A 17,762-nucleotide genomic window follows, 5' to 3' on the forward strand; every position below is an offset into this window, starting at 1 on the left:
AATAGCAGCAATGCACTTGGTAGTTGTATCTTAAACAAATAAGTGGGTGACTCATTATTTTTCCATTTTGACTCAGATTATATATTTACAATGGGAAACAACTAATGAGAGCTTGGCTGTCATCTTTGAGGAACACTGAAGGAATCTGTGACCATCCTTCACAACCTGCATACTGTAAATTTGTCTTTATGGGATACAATATTGTGTTGTTGTTGTTTTTATTATTTTTAGGACAATACTATTGTTTTTTCTCATTGAGTTCATATTTTTATTTTATTTGATCACTTTGACATGTTCGTCTTGTTCTCTGCATTGAGTTTGATATTTCCTCATGTTTTCATCCTCTTTGACCACCCTATCCCTTCTAAAATCTCCACCGCCCTGTAGGTGTAACTACATGGGCAGAGAGAAGTATCTTGAACACTATACCCTCTACAGCACCTCCCCGTTTCCCTCGCCCAGGGTGAAGTAGCCTTCTCCAGCCGGAGCGAGGCGTGTCTCCGTGGGCGGCCTCTTCAGTGCGGTGCCGCTGCCACTGCTGCTGATGCCGCTGTGTCTCCTCTTCCAGTGGATGCAGGTGGAGGTGCGTCAAAGGACCCAGAAGCATTCGCACGAAATAGGGTGGCAGAACCTTCACAATAAAAGTCCCGGCGGTAACATATCTGCGTGGGAGTTTTAGTTTGAAAAGAAGAATGTGAAGTGGAATTTCCTGCCTTGTGGCTGGCTTGACAGCAGGGATGCAGGTGGAGCGACTCGGCCAGGACCGATCACATCTGTCTTGAAGGAGAGAGGGGGGGAAGGAATCCTGCGTTCTGGTCTGCTCAACGCTCTGGATAAAAAACAAAACAAAAAAACAAAACAAGCACAGAAGCGTAAACTTCATCCAGGCTATACGCAGGGATATTTACAAACCTCCTCAAGTCTGGAGAATTATATCGAAGGGATTGCCGCAAAATACAAGTAAGGACTTTTTTCTTCTTTGCTGTGGAGACTGGACGCTTCTGTGTGTGTGTGTGTGTGTGTATGTGTTTTTCTGCCTGTGATGCTCTCAGAGGCTTTTCCAAATGGTGACAGGTGATGTCGGGGAAAAATAAAAGACACACTAAGATAGTCCAATAACGCTTGCTTTGTTCGGTTGAGAGGGAGCCAGCAGCAAATGATGCGTAATGGGTCAATATTTTGAGGAGATTTGGGAAGCGAGTGGATTTTTGGTCTGCTGTTTGTTTTCTGCGGCTCTGGGAGCAGACACGTTGAATTCTTTTTTTTTTTTTAGGGGGTGGATGATGGACATGTATGTTTTGGAGCCACCCGTGACAGCGGTGGCAGAGTGTGGGAATTCAGAAGAAAAAAAAAATCGCACTGTGCTCGGTGTAAGAGAAAGTCAGGGTTCGTGCTTCGGCGAGCTGGAGATGTGTTTGGCTACGCAATGCCCAGACTACTTGTGAGGAGATATTCTTACAGGTTCCGACACTCGTTAAAGCCGGGGTATTGTTTTCATTTACCAGCTCCGCATGGAATAGAATAAACACCTGGCTTGTAGCGAGTGGGACACGCTGTATAATCTATTTACAATGCATGTAGCCTAATTTTTACATAAACAGCCTACTTGTACTCTTCTCCTTCACTCCAAATACCTAGAATGGAAATTTGCTGGAATTTCACTCACTCGGGAGTCGATTGCTGGTTTTGGCACCATCAGCTGGGGGTATTTTTTTTAAATTTATTTATCCATCATTATTCATCTTTCGTTTCATTAAAATCTTTTGGACACGGACAATTAGGCCACCGCAGGCTACACTTTCTTGAATAAACAGCTGCATTATATTTATATGTGCTGGGGGGGGGGGGGGCAATTCTGACACACTTCTGCGTAAAAGCAAAGTGTTTCCCCAAGTAAACGCGATCGGCACGATGTTTTCCAAATGCACTCTGAAAGTACGTAGACGTTGCGCCGAGTCTGCTGCGACTGTATGCGACTCCTGCGCCACCGTGTCGCCAAACGCCCACTGGGGTGCGTAACGGTGTCTCTACAGAAAATCCCCCCTAACCAACGGTTAATTCACAAGCACTACTAACCGGCAAATCCTTGATTATGAGATACCAGTCGGGTTGCGGTTAGTTGTGCTGCTAATATTTGAACTGAGCTCAGGCTATCTAGTTGAGAGGTGCAGAGGCAGAGACGCATGGGAAGGATCAGTGGGAAAACGGGAAGCAGATACCACATGAGGAGAGTCTCTGTAAGACGCCAGTGGGGAATCTGACCTGTTCAGTTTTTATAACGGAGATGGGTGAACTTTTCAGCATTGAGCATTGTCTTGATATTCATGGAAATGGTTGCGTGTTGATCACGTGTCCAAAATCAATTCTCAGACTTGTTGCAGTGTTGTGACATCAAGGTATAGGACAATTGCTATTCAATTTTTATGACCTTGTAAAATGTCAGTGACAAAGAAGTTGCTGGCATTGTGCTCACTGTGATCAAAGTAATGAAAGTTTGCTGACTGATTGATCTGAATTCTGCTTCAAGATCTTTGATGAATACTGTGAGCATGGTGATGCAATGGTTAGCACTGTGCTCTTGACAGCAATGTGGGACTCTATTTGAGGGGTTTACATGTTCTCCCCGTGCCTGTGTGGGCTTCCTGCCACAGCCCAAAGACAAGGTAAATTGGTGATTGTAAAGTGGCCGGAGATGTGACCCTGCACAGGATAATGCAGGTATAGATAATGATGGATGGAAGGATGACTGGCTAAAGCACACAGGAGATGGCGTCGCTTATTTAGCCACCTGTCTTCTTCAATGCAAATGAAGCCCAGTGCCAGAGATCAACTAAGGTGGTATGGCTCATTTACTTTCTGAGTCCAGAAATGGGCAGACGTATAAAGGCCACATGGACTACATACCAACACTTGACCACTGAGTCAAAAATATATATTTTTTTTGTCTTTTCCAGTCGGCGACTTCGTCATCATACAACCAAAGAATGACAACACAAGTGTATAACTTCCCAAACACAATTTTGCATTTTCTTCCAAATTCACAAAAAAGAATCCACCATCAGCTCAGGCTAACGACTCTAGCTTTGGGAATACCTGAATAACTTCTCCCTTTATTACAATCCACACTGAGCAGACACACAAATGGGCCCACATATAGTGTAGTTCCACTTTTGTTCTCCCAGCTTTCAGTGCACTTCATGAAGGGTGCTTTGTGGGTTGAGATGACTTATAATAATTGCAAATTCCTCCACAATTTGAATAATTTTCCCAGACCTTTTCAACATTTGTTATTCAGTGAGTGCAAAAAGTGGATTTGAGGTCCTGTGCTTCTCTTTTATTTCCGCTCATCTGTCTGACATGAGGTTGCACACAACTTTCCTGAATACAAATCTCCAGCTTTTCAACTCAAATGCCATCATTCGGGGTCAACACGCAATCGCCATGCCATTTGTGCGCCACAGAAATATCACCTTTTCCAATGTATAATGTGACTTGTTGTAATGAGTCCCCATATGTGTTTGTTTATGTAGGAGGAATCTGCAGACCCAGTTTTATTGGAGTTATTGTGCGAGAATAAATTTGAAGAAGATATTCCCTCTCATGTTGGGTATATTTAGCCCAAATGCAGCCCCTCGAAGCATCTGTCAGATCGGAGGCATCAGTCAGAAGTTCCATCCATTCGCAGGTCAGTGTTGTGAGCAGCTGTCATTTTTCCTCTGACAGAGAGCCGAGGCACTGTCTTCTATCTCACCTCTATCAAAACACGGGCACTCACACGCCCCCCTCCGCCCTGCCCTGCCCCCTCCAGTTTACCACCGAATAGAGACTGAGAGAGCGAAAATTGGAAGAGAACAGAATCAGAATGGGTAATCTCCCTGTAATCCCTCGCAGGGCGGCAAAGGGAGCAATCTGCCTCATTAACTCACTTCTTCTGCCTCTTGCCGCCGGGCCCTCATCCATCTTCCCGTACGTTTGTCCACCGGCTGCCTCCTGAGCCGGAGAGAAGATAGGTTAAAGGAGTTTAGGGGGAGTTATAAAGTAGGCAGACACTTTCACCTCTGTAAGTAAAAAAAAGTGGGGAGGCAAATGCAATAAGAAAAATGTAAGATTTCCACTGACTCCTCCTCATGCCCTCCATTTTACCCGTGTGGGCCATGATCAGGGAGGACGTGCCCGGGCTGCTTTCTGTCCCGCCCATAATCTTTAATCCTCAGAGTGGAGGTAAGAAGAGTCCGTGATGCAAAGAAGCACTGAAGCTCCTCTTCTTGTCTAGTTGAGTGATTGCCTGAATGGATTTGTGAGAGAAAGCGAGGTGGCAGCACACAGAGAGGAGAAGAGGGAGGAGAGGATACAGTATGGCCTATTGATCCTATTAAGTTACGCCCTTCCCTCCTGTGTGGCCTTGCCAGTAGGATATCTGTGTCTAGATTGAGACTAATATTAGTCAGTCTGGCAGGACATTTATTATTGAGCATGTCAAACTTAATGCATCTCTTGTCGTGGTGTCGGATGCAGAGGAAAAGGCATAAAATTGTCATGTGATGGCACCAACTGAGTTCAAAGCTCTGTTTGGTTTTTAACAACTTGCCTTTGGTTCTTTCTAAATGAGAGAGAGTTGAGAGACTTGGGTGTTAACATATCCTGGATCTGTGCCACGTACACGACTGTATTCCACAAAGACTGGGTCATGAATTCATTCAACAGAGCTTGCAAGCACATTTGAATCTTGGCTTCTTTTTTTTTTTTTTTTCTCTCGAATTGTTGAAAGTAATGTAATCTCACTCCCCTTTTTCCATATCTAAGTAACCCCCAAGAAGCAGGCACTGTAAATTAATTAATGAAGATGTTCTTTGTAGCCTCCAGTGAGCACTTGATTTGAAATATTTGCATTACCATATTGCTCGCCTTTTAACATGCTCAAGCAAGCTCCTTGGCGCTGCAGTTTAACTGGAATTTATGAAAAGAGAATAAGGGAGTACCAATAATAGACAAATAAAACAAGACACTTCTTGTCTTTTCAATGTTTTGGCCTCATCTCAAATGTCACCTCCCTTAGGTGTCACCTCAGCCCAGACCTGAAAGAACTCTCGGCCTGAGAGTTTCTCAGGACCAATTTATGTTTGAGGTGTGGGACATGACTCTTTAGCACCTGCCACTGAGCCGGTTAACCTAATTTACTCAAGCACAAAGGCAGCTGCTGCTTCTCAGCGTTTAAAAATATCACACCTACCTCGCCCATTTGGAAGGGCACGTTCTGGACAAAACAAGCTGATGTAACCTCACTGATGATGATGACGATGTATAATTTCCACCTGCAACCTGAAGACAGTGCTTTCTCTCAGATTCCGTAGTAAACAATGGTGGCCTTTTGCACTGCGGAGCCTGCCAGACGAAACTTTTCTGAGCGTCATTCAGCTTCGTTTCATGATGTATGAACAGCAAGACTGTCTCCATCTTTTAATTATGCCCGTCCATACTAGGGTATGCTAACATGTGGTTAGCTGTAAAAAGGATCCTATTTCAAAGTGGAGCAGGTTGCATAACAGGGATATGGGACACAAAAAAAAGCCCCACATAAGAGTTTTATGCTCATAATTGAAGAGTGGGTGTTAGTAACTAATCCTTATGCTGTGGGATATCACTCATCCACACTATTTCTAGTTTTGCATAATCATGCAATTTGTTTGCATAACACTTGCATATCTAACCTCACAATAGCATTTACTTCCAAAGACAAGTGCTGGACATTACCATCAGTTATTTAATCACTATTAAGATCGAGCCTTATGTTATAAAATGCAAGTTAATCCATGAAACTTCTCTTTCTCTTAATGAATGTTTAATTCATATCCTGTGGCCATTAATACTTTTCACAAGACTGTTTTTTTTTCTCAATAACAAACATGCAGGGAGAATAGACAGTAATGAAAGCTCAGAATCATCACTTACAAATATAAATGTGCTTGTGTTCCAGCACATTGATTTGCATTTGAGTTGCAAATGAGCTGTTGAGGAACACACAGCCAGGTAAGCTTCCTCAGACGTCTTTCTTCCAAAGATTTTCTGTTTGTGTTTTTTTGTTTGTTTTGAACTCCCCCTCCCACTTCCTTTGGGGAATCTCGCCAGAGCAACTTGAAAAACTGTAAGTGCTGCTGTGAGTAAAGTAGCCTTTAGAGAGTTGTTGTGCTCAATCAGAGTTTATTCTACTTCAGAAATCCATAAGGCTCTTGTCCGTGCTGTCATAAATGAATATACTGTGCTGTCAGACAACCACCCCTGCAGCCAAATCTATACAAGATATCGAAACTTGAGTTCATGCTAAAAAAAAAATCCTGAGTTTATAACTTAACCTCTCGCACCATTCTGAGATATAGCTAGTTTTCTAGTCCCAGAATGCACCTGTTCCTTACGCTCTATTCAACATCTGAAATTAGGTCTGGATTGTCCCCACCTGTGGGATGAGTGAACTGAGCGACGGGGGGCACTCAGGGGCTGATGGGGGTCATGATATTGAGATACTGTCTGCTTGCTGAGGGCACGGCCGCACTCAGCCCCCAGCGCGATAGCACTCTCCCCACCAGGCAATGGAGAGGCATGACTATTCTGAAATCCACAATAGCCACTTCACTGCAGAGAGGCAGAGGCTTCGGCAGGGCACAATGGGTCCTTTTAGAGAGGTGGTTCTGCTACTGCTGGGGCTTGCTTTGGGTTTGTGCAGCCAGTGTACCGTCATCAGCCATCTCTTGTCACCGATACGATGGCACTCTGTTTGCAGACGGCCACGGGGCAGAATGTGGGAATAGCCACCATTTATCCCATAGAACTCTCACATCGAGCACTCTCAGCAGCCAAGGACGTAGGTTGAGCAGGCAGGGTCAAACAATTACCCAGCACTATTCTCTCAGTTGTAATGGGCCAGGAATAGAGAAGCACCATTGAGTGATGACTGCTAACACCATTTTGTGATTCAAAGGAGAAACACAGAGATGAAATAGGCACTCAAGTTCAATCACATTCAGCTTTATTGTATTTTTATAGTTCTAATGTATCTTGCTTTCAAGCACTAACTGTATTTAGTTCACATTTTCTTTGTGTTTTGACTGATAGCTAAGGTGTTTCATTTTTCTTTGCACAATGTCTGCTATTCTAAACTTTTACTTTTAGTAGCTTTGCGAGTGTTGATGCAGATTTTTCTGTTGTTCCCATTTTCCTATTTGTCAGCAGCAAATGAGGCCTGTGTCACATTTGTGCCAGTCTGCCACATTGGCTGCCTGCTTTTCCCAGTTTGAAGGAGAAAAGCAGAGACGTGAAGGCTAAATGTGTCAGAATAATGGTGAGAGGAAAAGGAGGGGAGGAGGGAGAATGAGCTGGGAGTAGAAAAGAGGGAGAGCAGACTCAAAAGCCATCAACTCCTCCCTCCATCTCAGTCCAGCTGTTTCAGTCCAGCCATCCATTTAGATAGCTTTGGTGAGACTTGCAGACTAATTGCTCTGATGCAGTGCAAGCTTTTTTTTTCTTTTTTTTTCGCACCTTTCCAGGACATTTTTAGCTGTTTGGTGTGTTTCTGTTGAGTATGTTTTTCTCCTATGCTTCTGTTTGATAATGAATCAGGGAACCATTGAAAAAAAAAATTAATTGTTCTTATTTATAAGCCAATGTAAGATTCCCATTCCTCACTAGTTAGATTTTAGACCGTAGAATTAATTAATATGAATTCAAGTTATGTCATTGCCAATTTGATCAACAGATATAACAGAATAATGATGCAGTGTGATTTTAATAATTTTGCAATTTCCCAAAAAGAAATCCTCTTCCACAGCGAAAAGTAATTGCTTTAGCTGTGATGATTTGTTTAGCATGAGCAGTAATACCAATCCAGGCGCATATTATATACAAAATAAAGGATACAAAAGAACTGTGCTACTTACAAAAAGTAAAACTTTATCAGCAGAAAAACAAGCTGTGCATTCCAATATCCCTGCTACCATACCATTTAGTATGCCAGAAAAATATTTAGTATGTCCTTATTAAATGGCAACCAACGTCACCCATTGGTTTGCGAACGGCCTCGAGTTTGGATTTTGGCCGGCGCCATCTTGCTAGTTCTGGGGGTTTGGAGCCAGAAGTGACCATATTTGGATGAGCCGGTGGGGAGCGAGCGGTGGAGCGGTGGATCTGACTCGATCTGATTGGAAACCTGGCAATACTACGTCCCGCCCACTGATAGTCATAACCTGACTGCACCACAGGCCTGTCAATCAAACAGACATGCCCCCAAAAACTTTAAGTGTAGCGCTCCTTCCAAATCACATCCTTTTCGCTTTTACTTCAAATACCGGGCTACAGATCACGACAGATATAAACACGAGGGTCAAAGTTCAAGGCGCATTTTTGTGGCAAAGTAGCATATCTCAATTCTACGCAAACTGCATCCAACAGTACATGCTTTGTAATGGTAGCTGCAATACATACTGAAAGTAAAAAAAAGTATGCAATTATGATGTCACTGCTGTGCAGACTGAATATTTGACAGGTCCAGGACCATAAAGCGCTGTGCAAATCAGCACTGACGTCACACATGCTGAGCAGTAGAGTGTCTGTTGCTGTTGTACAACCTAAAATATCATTATAAATTATACATTTTGATTGTTAATTGTATTTTGAAGCACCCTTGATTTAGTTTCAACTGCCAAGATATCAACCACAAATGTCCAAAGCTGCAGCCTCTCAAATCATGGCCCGGAAATGAAATATGCCCAGATCTGATTGTTGTGGGATCAGAGCCACTTTTCCCATCAATGGTGCTAATTGTGGGGGTTTAGCACTCACCAGGTTTCCAAGTCTCTCTCTCTCTCTCTCTCTCTCTCTCTCTCTCTCTCTCTCTCACTGTCTCTGTCCCTCTTTTCTCTCTCTGTCTCTCTCCCATTTCCAACTGGAGCAGTCCAGGATTCATCAGTGTTTTCCCTCTCTTCCAAGCTGGTGTAACACACATTTGGCCTGCATTGTTTGGGGACTAGCATGTATGGTGACATGTGCCTCCCACTCCCCAGCGAGTCCCTGGAATAACTCTGTGATTTGACATGGCCCCTGGTGTACAGCAACCCGTAGAGTGTGGGAGACAGGAAGTGTGCATGTGTGTCACAGATGGTATTAGCAGCAGAGATACTTGTGCCTGTTTTGACAGAGCAGATCCTTGGGAACGGAGCCGGGATTTCCACCTCTCTTGAGGCACATCAGCCCGTCACCCTTTTTCAGTTTTCTGAAACGGAATACATGTTAAATTTCTTGATATTTCTGGAGCTAAGTTTTGCAGTTAGTGGCAGACACAACAATCTGGATTTCGATAATGGGGTAGGTTCACCAGCAATTATTAACACAAATATTTCAATTTTGAGGTCCTAAATTGCCATCAATCCACAACAGTTTCTTCCAGTTTAAGTGGGACAGCACACAGACAAACTGAAATATAAACAAGAAGTTCAATGCTTCAGCTTATTTGATTTTACCTTTACCGAACAAATGCTGCATCAGAAATACACTTGGATAATAATGCTAAATTTACAGTAAATAAAAAGAGAGCAGGCAGACAGAGAATCAAAGAAAGATACTAACAGAGAAAATGAGACAAACATGGAGAAGACAGAGGCAAAAAGAAAAGACAAATAGAGACAGATCAGATGAACCCAAAAGACCTGTTAGGTTTTCCAAAACACATATGCTGTTTTTGAAAAGTCAGCCCCTCCAAAGCCCTATCAAACTTCTTCAGAGCCTTATCGATCCAAAGCTAACTCTCTTGCCAAGGCATTCCCTCCAAGGATGCTGCTATCTGCAAACCGTGCACTTTGCTCCAGTTACCCACTATTCACTCGCTCCGCCATCAGCCCTGAATCTATAAGACTTAGTCACATCTGTGTGGCCGGGAGCAAGTCAGCGAGTAGAGAGTGCGAGTGTATTGTTCTCTCCTTTAACATTAACATCTCCATCTCCTTCCTCGGTTATTAGTCGTTTTGGTTTCTTAGGGGGGGGAAAGAAGCAAGGACTGAGGTTCCTGCATTTTCACAGTAAAGCTTTCACAGATTTGTAACATCATCCCTTTGTAAATCATCATTATTAATGGTATAAAGTGGCAATGGGCTACTGTTGATGATGTCTGAATACATTAAGAAGGATGTGAAATTGGAGATTCCTGCTGGGACATGCTGTGAGTTTCAATAGTCTAGTGATGTACGTAACATGTCATTTCTAAAGAAACTGGACTTCTGGCTGCTGGAAAGCTGACATTGAGCTGCATTGCCGAATGGATGGTTGGGAGGTAAACAGCGCTGCTTGAAAGGCTGGAAGCTGGACTGTATTCTTTTATATATATCTGAGAGCTGGACAGCATTGCTTGACAAATGGCTGGGCACTAAACTGCATTGCTGGCTTAACTTGTAATGCTGAAGGCAAGAGTTGGAATAATAGGGCAAGGATAAAGGAGGCTAGATATAGTGAAAACAAAAAGATGGTAAATGAGTGTGTTATTTTAGGACTTGTCATGTGTGAATCAGGCTGTTAAGAATCAACCACCTGCAGTTAACTCCCAAGTGACTCCTGGTTCAGACTGGTCACATAATTGAGATTAACATGTGAGATAGGACTCAATAACAGACCTTTGCGCAGCACTTACACTCTTGTTACAAAATGGGAGAATCATTCTGCAACAGTCATCATTCCTTATCTTACATTTATTCAGAAACTGACTTTTGAATTGTGGAAAAACAAGTAAATAAATCAAACATGTCATACAAGCAGCTGTGATTTCAAAGCTTGAAATTTAAAGCAGTTTGAACCCAGTAAGCTGTGTATTCATCCAATTAGTTGTATAAAGTATATTTACTAATATCAATGTATGAGAAAACTGCACATTACTTGAAAAGAAAATGTCCAGCTCAAGGCTCGAACCTTGCCAAGCCACATTGGTTAAAGATGCTGAACAAAGCCTGACTTGACAATTTTATGCCTCTGTAAAAAAAACAACTACACTCATGCAAACATGTGACCATCTAAAATACATTCACAGTTTTCTATATATCATCCATCTAGTCATTTTTGTTCAGACTTCCTCTATCCACTTCCTGCAGCCAAAAGCTTAGTGTTGGCTCTGAGTATTTCAGTGACCTTCTTTGATGTCATTAAGTGCTTGTGGCACATTCCACAGAGCATTGCCACCTCCTGCCTCTCCAGTTTAGCAGTGCAGCTGAACCGGAAACAATGGATGCAAGATGCGCTGTGGAAGAGGTCACCGGGACTCCTGACCATTGAGGAAGGACATGCTTTGTGCACACGGTCCACTGGCACACTTCAGTACCACATATTTGTCAGACGGCTCACAGCACGGCCACTGTGCTGAGAGCGGCTGACCATTCAGCACCACGGACAGCTCTCTGCCCACATGCTTTGTTTCATCTCTCCCACACTGCTGCCTGTCTCACAAGGCCAGACTATCTGGTTAGTCAGCTAACCTTGAATTTAACACTGACTTTGTTGTTGCATAAATATGTCTGTATTCCAACTGCAGTAAATTATCCCGGTACCCTTTGCTGAGTAAGATAGCTCACGCTTTCAATAAAAGGTTATAACACAATTTTTGTTGAAAACCTGAGTCAATGCTTTTCACATTTTAAAGTTGCTCTCTTGCTGTAAAACATAATGTCTAACAAATAGGAGGTAGAACTTGGTTGAGCTTGGATATCAATAATGAATTAAATTTAGACTATTAATTGTGCTACAAAACTCCCAACATCGATTGGTCCAGTGTAAACTGTTGCACTCATATTTCATCATTGTGGCTCGGGAGAACATGAAACCAACTTTTTAAATAGACATGTTTTTACAGAATCAATATACAGTGCAGTATTAATGGAGAGTAAAGTGTGTCTTCTGTGTTCTAATAATGCTGTGCTTCTAAAGTTTTTGATTTATGCATTTACACCATCTGCACTTGTCTTCCAGCAGTACTTAGCTTATGCAATAAAAGCAGGGCTTTATTGTCACTGCCATAATATTCTGTATTGCACACGCTGAAACAATAGTTTTGTATTCATTCAATATTGTTATTTTATCATATGCCAGTATTTTCATATTCTAGTTTTGGAATTGGATTTTCTGCATGAACACCAAACACACAGCTAGCATTCCAAGCTACCGACCCATATTACAGAAACACACCTTAAGACATTTTATGCGGTTTTGATTTGTGGAATTTAAATTTTAAATTTGCAGTGTTTTATTGATTGAACAGTGGGTAACTGTGCAAAGTGCATGGCTTGCAGATAGCAGCATTCTTGGAGAAAATGGCTTGGAACAAAAATGTGCTTACGATTGATACCACTCTGAAGAAATTTGATAGGGCTTTGGAGGGGCTAACTTTTCATCTTACTTCCTACCCAGCCAATAAAGCCCAGGGCTGGCCTGGGACAGAAATTTGGCCCAGGCGGCCCATCACTATTGGTCAGACACCATCCTCCAACACACCATCCATGTATCCCACTTAAGGACCCATACCAACTGTAGCCTACTATACCTCAAAATTAGTAGCTAAGTAGAAAGTGCCCTGTGGCCTGTCTATTTAGACACCTTAATCTCAAACTGTTTGACTCTGAACCATGGCATCCGACAGGAGAAACAGAGGACAGAGGGGAAGGGAATGGGTCTCGTCACAGATCTGACCAATGGGCCGCTGTTCCTACTTTTTGGGCTGGTCGTTGCACCTCAATTCTTTTATGAACAAATTTTTTTTTTTTTTTTTACCTCTCCAGCCATTGTTGAATCAGACCTGGCGCACCCTGTTTGGTTTTGTCAGAGGTTTCTCCCTGTTAAAAGGGAGTTTTTCCTTCCCACTTTCACTGCTGGTTTATTTTTGAAATAAAAAGCACCATTCCTATTATTACAGATAATACTTAAAGTTGAGTTGTTAGGGATTATATTTTCTGGAATCAGAGGGTAGCTCTTTTTGGTCAGTCTAGCTCATTCTCTGCATGGGCATTAATATCCAGTCAGCGTTCTCATTCATAGCTGCAGGTAAACTGTTATCAAAGGTATAAGTAAACAGTGTCACAGGGAGCTTACTCAATGCATGGAAACATATCTGGTGCAGAGAGGAGAGTCGTGCTTTTGATTCAGTCCCTTGGACAGTTCCTCTCGTCAGCCCACTCTGCCTGCATTCTCCCATTGCTCCTCAAAACCAGCCAATTGTGTCTGAGGGTGTAAGAGGGTTTCAGCACCTTGGATAGCTCCAGCAGCTGGACTGCTGCTCACTGTCCCTGTCATTTTTTTTTTTTACCACAGAGGAGCTGTTTTTTTTTTTCAGAACCTTGTTCCATGAACTTTCTAGGACAGTCCTTACAGTTTGTGCGTATGAATATGCATGTGGAGTGTACCTGTGTACTCTCAGTTCGTTGTTGGTAGATCTCCCTGGACAGCTCCCCACAGAAGGACTGCTGCTCTGGCTTTTTATGATGGATGAGAGGCGTGTATGTGTGTCTGTGTGTGTGCGCGCGAGTGTGTGGAACTGCGCACATTTGAACTGTGGTCCAATATTCTTCTCCTTCTCCTTATCCACCTTTCTATCTCTTGCTCGCCTTCAAAATGAGTCTGGACTGGCCTTGTTTATGTTTACCATCCTGACAGGGCTGATATTTTTACTCACTGCTGTTGCAGAAATTGATGGCAGGTCTCAGGAAGTAAACAGCCATGAAACAGCCAAGTTAGGCCCGTTTCTAAATACAATACAATGGTTGTTTGTGTGTCTGTGCGTGGGAGAGTGTATGTCTTGGCTGGTGGTCACTTAAGCTGCTGCTTTTATTCATTATGTACTTGTATGAAGCCAGTCAGAAGGACCTGCAGTCCTTGTGGGAAAAAGCTTCGATGATTATGTCTGATTTATAGTCCTCAATCGTCCTTGTGATGACTAGGCAAGACTTTCCCCTCTATCCTGCACCACATTTCTCTTTTCCTCCTTACCTCAGTCTTGCGTTGCATCTGGTGTTGCTTTATTTATTTTAATCAAGCCAGACTTTAGACTGGCATAATCGAGGCTTAGGGCAAGAACTGCTGACTGGATCCCTTTGATGTTTGGGCTGCTGGTTGTGCGTCAGGTCATGGTGGAAATGTAGTGATGAGGTCATGGAGTGTTAAGCCCAAGCCTCTTAGCGCACTTAAGGTAGCTGCAGAATATCTATGTAAGCTCTTTTGAAGTGCATATATTTTGTCTGATGGCATGTGCAACGTCAGACATTTTTCGGTGAAGGAAATACTGTAGTGATTTATGGAGTATCATAACACAGCAGTTGTGCTCAATGTGCAATAAGAGTGCAGTAACGTGGTATGTCCCTGTGTGTGTAATTGTGCAAGAATGCATCCGAGTAGATTCGATTACATCAAATTAGTAAATGCTGTCTTAAGTATTCATTATGCATGCTTAAATACATTTTGCACAAAAACACAGCATGCAATGCCATTTAAGCAAGACAGATCGCATCTTTTGAACTGCCTACATGTGCTTCGAGAGGAAGTTTTACATGCATATGAATATATGCAAATGCATGTCAATACACGGTGTGTGTATATACATTTTCTGCATGTTTTGCACCCCTGTCCCCGGGCACCACCTGTGACCTAAGGAGGGGTAAAGTCAGTTGATGCTGATGTGGCTGCTGATGCCTTGCCCATCCCTGCAGATGGTCCTGATAGGCCATGACACAGCACAGGGACAGCTGCTGAGTGTCACAGTGACAGAGAGAGAAAGAGAGGTGAGAAGGTGTAAGGGAGGCAAAGGCGGGGGACCGTTTCAGGAGGAATTTATTGTTGGTGTAGCGCACAGTCTTTCTTCTTACCTCTTCTTCTATCTGTTTTCTTCTAGCTAAGGGTTTTGTGAACATTCAAATCCTGAAGGGAAAATAGACCAATTAAACTGATCATTATACAAGTCTAGCCTTGAAGCTGCAAAAAGAAGAGCAACTCATAATTCATGAACCTATTGACTGATCATTTTCTCTCTTTCAGGCGTGTTTTGCAGGTTTGGTGCAATTAAAATGTAGTATATCTATGCGTACTGATTCTTAAATAAACAAATGTATTCATATGATATAAAATATATATTTGACCACATGCTATAGTTTGCTTCAGTGACCTTATCGCTGCGTGTCAAGCAACATTTAGATACACCCACGATGTTCAGCCACACAGTGAAGAGCAAAGTGCAGTCAGTCAGTAGCACAGATAGCTTGTGGTCAATATTAGCTTGTTCTTGGATGCTACGTCAGAGGGGACGATTTTAGAAAGTGCAGGAATTAGGTAAAGGTGAAAGAGAAGTGATAGCGATAAAAAAAAGAAATGAGGAGAGAATGGGGCAAGTTGATGGAAATGACTAATGGAGGAGAAGGAGGAGGAGAGATGATTTGGCAAGAAGGAGGACAGAATGGAAAGGGAGGAATAAAGGGAGAGGAAGATGTCCCTTTTTCAACCTAGCACATTAAGAGTCTGCCAGAAAAAAGAGACAGACCGAGACAGAGAAGAAATGAGGTTTGGTGAGGGTTGCAGAGTGCAACCTGTGGTTTGACATTGGCTAACCTTGGCTGTCAGTCAGTTGGAGGAGGGGTTATCTGTCTCCCCCTGCTCCACTCCCTGCTGCTTTAATGAATTTACTAAAGCCTCGGGAATGGCTAATGCACTTGTTTGTGGAGGTAGGGAAAGAGGTGGCTATAAAATTCACCAGCAGCAGTTGTGCCCTGGGGGAACCAAATAGTCCTGCAAGCTGGGGCTCGTGCAATTTGGTAATCATTTTGTAGGCATGAATTCAAATCACAACCTTAAATATACCATCCCCTGAGGTATAACCTATCCTATATAACGTATTATACACTGCACAAGGGATTTGTCTAATATTGAGGCAAATATTCTATGATTTCTGAAAAAAAATTAAAAAAAATAATCGAGCACCAAATCCTGAAATGATACTCTGAATCCCACATGTCGAGGTTGAGGTTTTCTTTTGCTCTCAGTCTGCCTGCCTCCTCGGTTGGACAATCACTACCAAACCATCCGATCCCTCATTCATATGCTCCATTGACTGTGCTCTGTCACTGTGTGACACCCAACGGGGCAACCCCTGATCTCAGGGGGAAGTCTCCGCAGAGGCACGGGATGGTGAGCTGCAGGGTGCGAGGGCAGTTGGGCTGTTGTGGAGAGCAATGGGGAGGAAGGAGGAGAATCCAGCTATCATGCATTCCTATTCGAGGAGAAAATATAGGTCAGAGGGCCAGTCGGGGGACATATGGGGAAGGACACAAAGCACCAAGCCAGGGGACAGAATATGGCAGCAAAAGTAGACATGTACCACTCATAATTGTGTTCATGCCAAGGATGATTGGCAAAGACAGACAGAATAAAGGAAGAGAGAGAGAGAAAAAAAGGGACTAAATCGTGAGACAGTGACCTTTACCTCCTGTGTAGTGTTAAATGCTAAACATGTTACTGCTTACTGCAGAGCACGGCTTTCTCAACCCTTTGGGCCATTTTCTTGCCTCTGACTCCTGAGACAGGAGGGGTGGGCAGAGCACTTGGTTTAAAGCAGGCTGTAGGCTGCTTAGCTGCCTGAAACTGCTAAGAGAGCCACCTCGCTTCCTTTCAGTCCCTGGTTAGTGCAGCTCAGTTGGCATTTTCTGATTTCATTCCGTTTCCTTCCAGCGTGTTTATTTTGAAATAGGCTACAATACAGAATGCACAGGTTCAGGATGTGTGATGAAATCGACAGGAAGGCAACGTTGAGTTGTGAAATATATTGACATATTTCTCTCAGTCATATATTACTGTATTCAGTAGGCTACTGTAGCCCTGCTGAGAATGACATACAAAAAAAAAAAACGGTTATCTTTTTAGGTACCATGAACATCCTCTGCAACTTCTATTTCAATCCAGCAATGAGTCTTTTTATTATTTTTTTTAATATGAAATAGTAATAATTTAACCTGAACATAACACTAAACCCTAATTTTTTTTTTAAAACAACCTGGGATTTAGAATGATCATTTCCATCAGTTATCATTGTGAACGTAGCTTTCCCCTCCCAATAGTGTTACATTCCAATCTTCACCTGACGCCAGCAGACAGCGGTCACGCGGTTAATTTGGACATTTGGACAGTGGTGAGCACGGGAGACAAATGAATAAGTAACGACAGAGGAGGCTGCAGCGAGGAGTTTTAAAATGCTGTACAGTCTAAGAGTATTAGCGCGAAATGTTCGGTGTCAGAGCAGCTCGGAGTTTGGGAACTGCGAGCTCCACCGTTTTGAGCGGGAGTGGGAGCTACCATGGCGTTTGTGGTGAATAAATTACAAACAAACCTATGTGTATTTGTATTTCCCGTGTAATAAGGATAATTAGTTCACCACTTGGAAGGTGTTGCTAATTAGAGCTCTACGCAGGCTGCTTTGATGTCAATTACGTGACTTCACCAAACTACGTCCGCGTAATAAAGAAAATGATGAATATCTTGATTTGCATTCATAAATAGCGTATTACCAGCTAAATTGGCAAAAGTCAATAAAGTCCATGTTTATATTGAAGAAGTGGTCAAATCAGGCAAAATGAGTAGAAATACTACGCGGCTGTATGGTGTTTTTGAATTTGCGGGTTTTAAGCTGTCAGGTGGTGGTTGTGGTTCATTTAGCTGTTTGCAGTAAGTGTAAAAGGCAATATCCTCTATTGCACATTAATACTTATTAT

At 42.8% G+C, this 17,762-nt stretch overlaps 1 protein-coding gene across 1 annotated transcript in view; it reads left to right on the top strand.

Moving 5' to 3' along the window:
- The first annotated feature begins 626 nt into the window (after positions 1-626).
- nrxn2b (neurexin 2b) overlaps positions 627-17,762 on the top strand; it is a 660,052-nt gene continuing 642,916 nt past the window's right edge. The window contains 1 exon segment of the mRNA XM_069715608.1: positions 627-960. The gene's annotated coding sequence lies outside the window, so the exon portion shown is untranslated.

Source organism: Brachyistius frenatus, unplaced genomic scaffold (genome assembly GCF_029030835.1).
Source record: "Brachyistius frenatus isolate BFR_SWC_R1_liver_20210118 unplaced genomic scaffold, ASM2903083v1 Contig_145, whole genome shotgun sequence".
NCBI classification, from domain to species: domain Eukaryota; kingdom Metazoa; phylum Chordata; class Actinopteri; family Embiotocidae; genus Brachyistius; species Brachyistius frenatus.